General features: G+C 39.9%; 1 protein-coding gene across 4 annotated transcripts in view; it reads right to left on the bottom strand.

The window, feature by feature from the left end:
* The window catches only part of NSD3 (nuclear receptor binding SET domain protein 3), a 112,494-nt gene extending 101,495 nt beyond the window's left edge, over positions 1–10,999 (bottom strand). For all 4 annotated transcript variants that reach the window (XM_037526066.2, XM_037526065.2, XM_054700881.1 and 1 more), the window contains exon 1: positions 10,481–10,999. The gene's annotated coding sequence lies outside the window, so the exon portion shown is untranslated. The remainder of the gene's footprint in view (positions 1–10,480) is intronic.
* Positions 11,000–11,533: the final 534 nt, after the last annotated feature.

The raw sequence follows: 11,533 nt of genomic DNA on the forward strand, positions 1-11,533 counted from the left end.
GTACTTCTAATTTGGATCCACCTTACTCCAAAAAGTAATTTTCACCTCCACTTCAGAGATAAGAACATTAAGGCTCAATGGCAAGAAATACATTGGGGATAGGAACTCAGGTCTCCTTGACTCTTGACCTACACTCCACTGTCCACTGAGTTTAAAAAAAAAAAAGGTGTTTTGTTAAATGGCTTAAAACAAACAACTGAATAACTGTTAGGGTGAAGGTCAGTGAAAGCAAAGCAAACCTTTCTTAATGAGCGCCACACTGTGAAGCTGTCCGCAGCCTCTGCAGTGCAGGTTCGATCCCGGCCAGCCAGAGAGAATCCCACATGGTGAGCAGACCTCTCCTGTCTCACCGGCTGCTCCCCTCAGCAGTGTATTTCATCAGTCTGCCTGTTCTGTTCCCCGCTCTGGCTCTGGAGAATCCTCTCACCCTCCCGCACATCTGGCCTATACCCCAGTTCTTATATAAATAAATAAATCTTTTTTAAAAAATAAATAAAAAGAAAACCATACTTTCCATAAGACAAATTTGTCATAGTTAATTATAAAATTATGTATCATACTTTCTAAAGACATAAAATGTTTCTAAGTAAACTATGAATGAAAAGGAACTAAAACCTAATTCCATTCTCAATAAAGGTATCTTGGCATTTTTTAAAAAGTTCTATTGATGCATATAAGAACTGGGGTGTAAGCCAGAGGTGTGGGGGCGTGAGAGGATTCACCAGAGAGTGGGGAGCAGAACAGGCAGATCTACTGAAATACACTGCTGAGGGGAGCAGTGGGACGGGAGAAGCAGGAGAGGTCTGCTGCGCCACATGGGTTGCTCCCTGGATGGCTAGGGATCAGGGATCCAACTTGTGCTGCAGTACCTGGCAATAGCTGATAGCGCTGTCTTTAGCCCCTGCGCCACCAGGGAGGCTGTTAACATTTTTTTAAATTAATTTATGTTTGCGTAGAAGAACTGGGGTATAGGCCAGAGGTGCAGGGAAGGGGGGGGGGCAGGCGGTGTGAAGAATGGAGAATACACCAAAGACAGAGTGGGTAGAACAGGAGGATATAGTGAAATACAATGCTAAGGGGAACAGCGGGAGAGACAGGAGAGACAGGCTAGGGCTAGAACTCAGGCCCTAGTGGTGATAGCTCTGAGACTTAACCCCTAGGCCACCATGGAAGCCCCATCTTGGCATTTTTATAATTCAAAAAATCTACCTCAACACCTTTTCATGGATGACTTTCTAAAATCTCACTCGAAAAAAGGACATAAACTAGACATCAATTAATATCTCAATAAAGTTGACTATTTTTAAAATAAATGAGTGTTATAAAGAAATAGTATCAAGGTGTTGTGTTCTTGTATATTTGTATTATACTTTAAAATCCACAAATACAATTTTTAAAAACAAAGCTTTCTGATATTGAGGGGAGACTAAATTGGAAACCATTGGAAACCTTTCTGGAAATATTCTAAAACTGATTGTGGTGGTGGTTGCACAATTCTGTGAATATAAGAAAAACCACTGCATTGTACAATTAAATGGGTGAAATACGTGGTATGTGAAGTATTTCTCAATAAAACTCATTGAAAAAAAACCTCTCTGGAGAACAAATCGGAAATATGTGTCCAAAGCTTTTGAAATGTTTTTTTTAAGTAATTCTACTTCTAGACGTTTGCTATAGCAGAATAATCACAGTCAGACAGATGTAGGCATTGTTACTGTCTAAGTCTTATCAACAAATTATAATATTAAAAAAATACAAACTGCCTAAAACACCAACAGAAGAATGGTAAACAGATATGGCACATCCATATAGTGAGACTGTAAGCCAATTTTAAAAATCACATTGTCAAAAAGAAAATCATTTCACAATCAAGGATGCTATAAAATATAAATGTACAATTTCAATTTGTAAAAAGAATACATGTCAGCATAAGAATAAACACTGGAAAGTGATAGAACAAAATGTTAAGAGTAGTTACTTTTAGTAGATAAGATTTCAGGAGATTTTAATCTACCCACCGATTTCAATTTTTTTTACAATACAATCCTTTCATAACTTAAACAAAATGTTATTTTTAAACTAGCAGCTACTTTGGAAAGTAAAAATTTTCCAATAAAAATTCGAAACTGACAGGGTCATCAACATTTCTTAAGGGTATTATGTGTGTATATGTGTACCCATGTATGTATATGTATGCAATACCTAAACTAGTAACTTAAATATCTCAACTAACTTTATCACCCAGAAAGATAAATTCTAATGATTAAGGCTTAACTGTATAGCTGGCAGCACCATAAAAACTATAAAATGGGGCCTCCCTGATAGGCACAAGGGGTTAGGCTCATCAGTATGAAGCTATAGGCAGCCATTGAAGCAGGAGTTCGATCCCCAGCCAGGAAACTAACCCACATGGCACAGCAGACCTCTCCTGTCTCTCCCACTGCTGCCCTCAGCAGTGTATTTCAGTCAATCTGCCAGTTCTGTTCCTTACTCTGTCTCTGGTGAATCCTCTTAGCAACACCCCCCCACCCCCGCCTCTGGCCTACACCTCAGCTCTTGTATGCATAAATAAAATGTTAAAAAATATGTATGAAATATGCAAAAACCATATTAACTCTACTTCATACACAAAATCAAATTAGCTAATTTAGACTTAAAAAATATCAACTAATGTTTACACCTATATCTAGGAAAACTCAACATATATGTTCATTTCAAGACTTAATTATTTATTATCCTTGCAGGAGGAAAATTAGAAAAAAAATTATTTAACCCTCAGCCAGAATAAAAAAGAATAACATCCTAATGCATCACAGAAATTCAAGGATACAGTAAAGCCAGCAAGAAGTTTCTCACTACAATCAAATATTAAACACTAGTTGCTAATGCACTTGGATCCTATAGTATTTTTAAAAATGGAGACAGGAGAGGGGTAAAAATTAAAAATTGGAGACAGCTTAAAGTGACAAAATTATAAAAACTTTCATTTATGTATGTAGATGTGTTACAAAAATGTCTTTTTCAGAATCTACATTTTATGCAAAAAGATACATTTGTTAAGTAATCAAAGGGAAGCATTCAATTTTTTTCTGCTCTCAAAACCTTTAGAAGTAAACACTTAACCTTTCCAAACATGTAAGAAAAAAGCCTAGAAAGCCAGGGAAAACACAAGTACGTTTTTCCAGACTCAAAAGAGATTTGATTCACCTACTCAAGATACTGAAAAGGTAAGAATCAGAGGCACCAAGGGTAAAGAGTCAAATAGAGACTGTCATTACCAATCAGTTTACTTTTTGAATGATTACATTAATGTGAAACTAAGAGAATCAAACTGATTTTTGTAAATTATAAAACCTACACTTTTGTACTTAGAAAATAAACATACCTAAGAGGTTATTAAAATAGGTAAAATTGACATTTTCCAAGCAAAAGTCATCATTACAGTTTGCATGCTGAGAGCTGGGTTGCGAAGCTGCCCGCGGCCTCTGCGGCGCGGGTTCGATCCCCGGCTGCTCCCCGACCACAGGAGGAGGGTCCCACATGGCGCGCAGACCTCTCCTGCAGCCCGCTGCTCCCCTCAGCAGTGTCCTTCTGCCTGCTCTGCTCCCCGCTCTAGCTCTGGTGAATTCTCTCACCCTCCCGCTCTTCTGACTGTACCCAGTGCATGTGTAAACAAAACAAACAAATAAATAAATAAATAAAAACATGCCTCTATTTAAAAAAAAAAAAAAAACAAGTCAGACGTGGGCCTCCCCAGTGGCGCAGCGGTTGAGCGCTGGGTTGCGAAGCTGCCTGCAGCCTCTGCAGTGCCGGTTCGATCCTCCCCTCCCAGGCTGCTCCCCGGCCACCGGAGGAGGGTCCTGCATGGCGCACAGACCTCTCCTGCCGCCCGCTGCTCCCCTCAGCAGTGTACTTCGGTCCTTCTGCCTGTTCTGCTCCCCGCTCTGGCTCTGGTGAATTCTCTCATCCTCCCACGCTTGTATGTATGTATGTATGTATGTATGTATGTATGTATGTATGTATGTATAAATAAATAAATACATCTTTAAAAAAAAAAAAAACCAAGTCAGACCTCCCTGGTGCCCCAAGGGTTAAGTCTCAATACTATCACTGCCAAGGCCTGAATTTGATTCCCAGCCAGGGAGCTAACCCATATGGCGCAGCACACCTCTCCTGTTTTGTCTGACGCTCCCCTCAGCAGTGTATTTCAGTAGATCTGCCTGTTCTGCTCCCCACTTTGTCTCTGGTGAATCCTTTCACCGCCCCCTACCAACTCTGGCCTACACCCCAGTTCTACGCAAAAAGTAAAATCTTTACAAAAAACAAAATCAAGTCACTGAATCCTATCAAAAAGTTACAACAGAAATAAAATGAATAAGTAAGTTTATATAAAATGCCATGATTCTTACAGAATTCAATAGTTTCTTGTTTCACATTCTTAATAAGGCACCAAGATTTCAAAGCACTAAAGGAATATACTAAATGTTAGGAAACTTTATTTTTCCCAATTGTCTAGGTAACCCTTTTGATAACAAAATTAAAAATGGTGATTCCATTTTTACATATGCTAACTCTTCATGGTTATTAATTTTTCATGTTACTTTTCAGCATATTTTTATCTCTAAAAGTCCAATTCCCACCAAAGCATCACCAGCTAAACCAAGACTGTTTCTGCAGCTTTTCTTAAAGAGCTTATTATGTGGGTGGCGACAAGATTTTCACTTTCTAATTATTTGTTTATACTGTACATTTAGGTTTTATGCTCTTTTTATATATATTTATCCTATTTTACAGCTTAAAGGCTTTTTAAATGCTTACTTTTTTTAATGTATCTCTTTCTTAAGATTCCACAGTTAAGAGATGTCAGTAACACAAGACTCAATAGACATTCTACTGTCTTGGCTATGGCCAAAACACCACTGTGCGAGTGTTTAATCTTCTTAATCTTAAATTAGTCTATGAACTAAATTTTATTTTACTAAAAAACCCCAAGAAGCCACACATTTCTTAAATATGAAATACCTATTTGTATATTTCAGGATAGAAATAATTATACCAAAATAAGAAAAAGCATATACTATAATAGAAAAATTCTTTGTTGTATATTTTAATTGTCTACTAAAATAAAGATAATGCAGAACATGAAGGAAAAAAATCAAGGCACATACACACATATTTGTAGAAAAATTCTTCAGTAATCAGACATCTGAAAACCTTATTGTACTTAGCTGGCAGACTATTTGGCTTAAGGAATTCCCAAAATCTTAAATTTTCCCATCTTTTAACTGAGTTAAACAATTCTTGTGCTTTCCCACTTCACATTTTAAAAAAAGTAGTTACTGGGCCTCCCTGGTGGCGCAGAGGTGAAAGACACCGCACTAGCAAGCTATTGCCAGACACTGCAGCATGAGAGTTTGATCCCCAAGACTGACCACAGGCTGACCAGGGAACTAACCTACATGGCATACCAGACCTTTCCAGTCTTGGCCACTGCTCCCCTCAGCAGTGTATTTCAGTAAATCCACCTGTTCTGCTCCCTACTCTGTCTCTGGTGAATCCTCTCACCCCCCTCAGCCACATCTGACCCACACCCCAGCTCATATGCATAAATAAATCTTTTTTTTCCCATAAATAAATCTTTAAAAAAATAAAAAATTTAAAAAGGTAGTTATTGTGTAGGGATTCCATTGAAACACCTCTGAAAGTTTCTACAAATATATTATTAGGTGACAGTATCATATATTTATATGGCTAAAATGGAATCCGATGAAAAATTTTCATTTTTACCTTAGCGTAGTCCTAAATCTGGATAAAAAGAGAACCTAGTAAGAAAAAAGTTACCACACTGTAGATTAATGAAGACACAGATCTAAATCTAAAATTTTTTAATTAGCCAAGAATCCTTCAGAGAGCTTTTCAAATTCAAAATCTTATCAGTAAGCAGAGGTACTTTACAAGCAATAACACACATTCATCTAGGGATCTAGCTATCTATCTGTCACCTCTGTTCTCTACACCACAAAATTTGAAGATGCTATTTATTTTTTTTTCAGGCCAAACTGCTTAGGCATAACACAATACAGAAATATTTAATAGAAAGCCCTTATTAAGTACTTAGCAAAGTTAACAAGAGCCAAAAACAAAACTCTGTAAGCTTTCAAGAAATGTGTTAGGCAGTTGCAGAATAATAAATTTCTTCAATTTATCTTTCTTAGTACTTATAAAAAATTAACTTACAAAATAGAGCTCACCATTCATTTAAACACTCAAAAGCTGGACATGTGTATTAACAAAGGAATAAGTATTTTAATTGCTCTTTCAAAAAATAAGATGTTTTTTAAGTGAAACTGAAAATAGCATTGTACCAAGAAACAGAATTTTATGGACAGATTACAAATTCTAAACCTAAATTCTAAATTTTAAATTTATTTTACTTTTTGAGTGCCTAAAACAGTTTTGAAAGTGTCGAGTGAATAAGAAACATGGCTAACTTATTTTCTTCTTGATAGGCAAAAATAATTAAAGATAAAGCAAACAGTTGCCTGCTAAGGTCTTTTTTTAAAAAAAAACTTGTTTTCCAGTTAGATATTCTTAGCTCATTTTTAAAAAACTTACCAGTGTCTCAATTTTCTTTCCAAGTTATTTTCCAGGATGTTGGACTCTTATTTTTTCATTCCACTATCTTATTTCACTGATAATTTAATTAAAATGGGAAAATTTTGCCCCAACCATTTCATTACACAAAACACACACTTCAAGATACATGTATATGATTAATTTATAATTGTAAAAATAATTTTTGCATATGCTAAATATATAAATGATGTATGAAGAGAAAATCCTTTGCCTCACTGTAACTTAAGTCTAATGCATTCATTATACTAAATGTGCCTAAGTTTGAGAATTCTACCTCACCTTGAGTTTTCACAGACAGTTCAAATCCATCATAATAAAATAATGTGATACAGTGTAAAGAGTGAGATAGCAGGTTACCAAAGACTTGAACTTATCTGCTCTAGGCCTCTGTTCTGTCTCTTGTATTAGTAGTTGCACTGTATCTCTTCCCTTTACATAGGCTGGTAGGGACTTAATTCAGGACCGGTTATATTAGTGATAATGGCAAAAACCTGTTAACAACCTAACAATCAGTATTCCAAACAATGGAATACTATCTGGTCCTTAAAAAAAAAGTTGCAGTTTTCTGAGCTCATTTAAAAGGATGACCCAGATAGCCTATTAAAACAAACCAAAAAAAAAAAAAAAAAAAAAACCCAAAATGCAGATAGTATGATCCAATTTGTGTGCATTTTAAGTTGGAAATGTGCATATATATGTACAGAAATCTTCTAGAGGGCTACACAAGAAACTTCAGAATGATTATCAATGGGAAATGTGTTAACTTCTTTTAAAGCCTTAGTCTCTTGGGACATTTTAAAAAATTTAAATGGTGAATATTTATTTTTATGAACTTTTAAAAAAATCTGAAAGTAAAGGTCTGCTGATACAGGTTCTATGCTTAGAAAAGATCTGGATTCAAATACTGATTTCTATTTACCATCTGTGAGATTACTTATCCTCAATTTCTCTATTTGCAAAAGGGAATTACTACCACTAACCTCATACAACTATTAATAAGATAAAAGGAAATCATGTATATAAGATATAGCAGAGCAACTTTAAGAGGACAATAATGATTAGCAGCTATTACTATGATTATTATAAACTCCAGTAACTTAATGTGTGATCTTTAGAATGAGATTTGATAATTCAAGGATGACCAATTTCAAAGGCAACCAATTTCCTTCACCCCAGACTCATCCAACTGATTGTATACGAACATATTTAGTAACTGAGAGTTTTTTTAAGTTATCACAGATAGCAGGTGAGCTAAGGAACCTAGAATTAAGAGCAAAATTTAGGTTTTAATTAGTATAATCCAACTAGAATAGCCTAGTTCATCATATAGATACCTATACAAGGAGTCAAAATAATCAAGACAGCTGAGTAGGGGACCCTGCTCTTTATAATGCTGAATACATAGGAATACTCTTTTTTTTTTAGTAATTCAAGTTTCCAACATGATTTTTTAAGTAAACTATTTCTAAATTTTCTAAAAATTTATGGCACTGATATTTGCACAGTTTACTAGATTACAAATAACACATCAATCAACTGGGAGATAATAAAATTGGAATCGCTATAAAAAGAAGTTCCAGAGAAACATTCTGAATGGCTTTTTAAAAGTAGAACTTTTTTCATAGAATAAAAAAAAAATTCTGGCCAAATATTATCAAATCAAAATACTGCAAGTTATAAATCTCGACTAAAAGCACTCTCACAAAGCACCAATCACATTATTCAATTTAATTTTTCCAACAGACTACGAACACATCCTAAACTTTAAAACAACCTGAAAAGACACTGCACTAAAGGCGATTAAATCAGCATGTTGCACAAATGGTTTGAATTCATGTTACAATTTTGACAGACCTTCCTGGTATTAGAGAAGTTTCCCTATCAATAAGATGGGCTAAAGTGTGCAATTACTCCAACTGCAGTTATAAAACCAAACAAAATAACACATTTAATCATTTCCATTATGAAAACAAAATAGCTCCACTTAATTTATCTACTGTAAATTTGTCAGGGTTTAAACCTTTAGAACAGTAACTATTTCAAATCACACAAGTATTTACATCTGACTACATTAAAGAGCTACTGTAGCTTTCCTGAGAGTGACTTGAAGTTCCCACCAAAAAAACTGGCCTCTTAGTGAGGCTCTAAGAACTGAATGCCTACTTCATAGATGATTGCACTGTGCTGAACTAGCATTTGGAAATTGTATTGACCTAGCCACATGAAAGCAGAGAGAAGGGATAGAGGAGAGTTTATCAAAAAAAAAAAAAAAAAAAAAAAATCCAAAACACTACTACTTAAAACATCCATCATCTACAGGCAAGAGCAATCAGAAACAACCATTTTAAAATACACACATTTATAATATTCCAACATTCAAAATACAGCAAGCAGATCTCCCTAGCCCTTCTCACCCCCACAGTGTTTTGCCAAGAGCACAAGCCCAAGTAAAATAACCAATGCAATTTCCTTGTTTACTTAAAGAATTGCAGAAAACATGTTAACTGCTTCTGAGGTTTCAAATACAAACGAATTTTCGTTATTTAGAAGACTTTTCATGATTATGTTTAAAATATGAGAGTATTAATGATTCCTTCGGCTAGTAAAAAGCTAGTTTTAACTTTATAAAAAGGGTTAAATTTTACACTGCAGTTCATTAGCATGCCTTGTTTGCAACCAGAAGGAAGAGGGAAAGGGGGTGGGGGGAGCAGCAAAACACACAAGATGGAAAACATCACCACCTCCTTTGGTGGTTGTGAATAATTTTCAATGACCCCAAGATGTAAGGGAAGAGTTCACAAATAGAAAGGGGGTTAACAATCTGAACTGGCCCTCCTGAATCACAGTGATGTCGGAGAAGAAATTTATTTACACTGCAGTGCCTGGCAGCAAACATGGCTGCCCCTGCCCCCTTTAAATCGGAATAGTCTTCACTCCCTCACCAAAAACATCAAATTATGGCCATGGCTCTCCCTGTCTTGCTACCATAACACAAACACATCTCCTCCTCCCTCAGAACAGTAAAACCCACACCTCTTTTCACAACAATCACAACCCCACAACCACTAGCTTCTCTATTCTTTAGCCTTTAAAGAAAAGGTACAAAATACACACAAATGTAGAAACAAAAGGCTTTCCCTTCCTAACACTTTAACAACCCCCACCCCCTTCTTTTCCTCCCACTTTGTGATGTTTGATCGATAGTTCTCACCCTTCTCAACATTCATTTGAGGAGGCTTCACGTCTCCCCCTATCCCAATAACCTGCCCTTCAGTTTCCTGAATCTTATCCTATTACATCTCTTCTCAATTATTTCTCATCCTTTTCCCTAATCCACCTTTTCCTCCACTTCCATTCCCTCGTTTCTCCTTTGATGCCTCGTTTCTCCATCAAACCCATCCCCTTGCTCCAGACTCTTCAGTTCCCACACTCCACCCCCAACCCCAAACCTCCCCTATTTCTCAGTCCGCCCAGGTCTCTTATGTTTCCCAAACCTAACTCTTCTCTGCCCCTGCCCCTCCCCCGATTCATCCTTATCCCCGCCCCCATCCCACCTCTACTCCCAATTCCCAGTTCTGAGCCACCCCATCTCTTACCCCAACCCTACCTCCCCTGCCCCACCTCCCAAGCCCTCTACACCCCCACCTTGCCATCTGCTCCTCCTTGCAGACCCCCTCCGAGCCCTTCCAGGCCGCCCTCTTCTCCTTCCAAGCCAGGGTCCCTCTCCCTACCCGGGTCCCATCACAGGTCGCCCCTCCTCGCCGCCCCCTCCGGTGCCCTTCCTTCCGAGACACAACACACACACACACACGCACACACACACGCGCGCGCGCGCTCACTTTACCTTCAGTTTGTTCCATTCTAACCCCCCGGCCGTGTCAGTACGATAACAGGAGAGACACGGAGGCCCGGAGTGGGGCTGGGGTGCGGGCAGCCGCCGGGGCCGCGGGGGAAGGAGACGGAACCAAGCTAGGCCGCATGAAATCCCCGGGCTAGATTTCCCCGGCGCCGGACGCCTCTGCCATGGCGGCCAGCACCAAGGAGGGCCACGGCCGGGCCGGGCCGGGCGCGAGGCGGGGCGGCGAGGCGGAGGGCAGCCGGAGGTGCGCGGGGAAGGGCTGCCGGAGGGATGGGGGTCGCCGCGCAGCCGCTGCCGCCGCTGGAGAGCAGCCTGTGGCCGGCGGCCGGGCCGGCGCAGCGGAGACCTCGGCGCTCGACGCGGCCTTCGCACGTCTCTTCGCGGCGACCCGCGCACCGTCCCCCTCGGCCCGCGCCGCCGTCCTGGCCGCCGCCGCCGTCCGCTCCCGCCGCCGCCGCCGCCGCCGCCGCCGCCGCGCACAAAGCCCCCCCACCCGACTCGCGGAGCGCCGCCGGCGCCGCCGCCAAATCCTCAGCTCCTCATTGGCCGCCGGCCGCGGCGCCTGCCGGGAAATGCAGTCCGCGGCTGGGGCGCAGGGGCGAGAGGAGGAAGAGGCGAGGCGGCGGGGCGGAGAGCAGGGGCGGGAGCGTCACCAGAACCGCGAGCGGTCGGGGAGCGTCGAGATGAGACACGAGACCGCAAGAGATAAAGTCAGGGAGAGAGGAAGGAATGATGCGAAGAAGAGTTAAACACACACACACACACACACACACACTAGAAAACAGGTTAAAGGCTGGCTGGGCCTGTGAGATAAAATTGAGCTTGTGCGTGTTCTTGGTACTTATTAAATAACAGCGCGTGTTCAGTACCATATGGCACGCCTCGGAGGGGCTCTGCTCTGCCAGCCCTGGATGTGAGAAATAACCTACAAACGCGTGTCCTGTCACGATGACCAGGGAAAAGTGGGACAGTTTATGCGCCTCCCTGACTGTCCCCGTCCGACAGCTGTCAGGGAACCAGGGAAGCCTCCCCTGTTAC

This window comes from Talpa occidentalis, unplaced genomic scaffold (genome assembly GCF_014898055.3).
Source record: "Talpa occidentalis isolate TD23 unplaced genomic scaffold, MPIMG_talOcc4v2.1 talOcc4.4, whole genome shotgun sequence".
Taxonomy (NCBI): domain Eukaryota; kingdom Metazoa; phylum Chordata; class Mammalia; order Eulipotyphla; family Talpidae; genus Talpa; species Talpa occidentalis.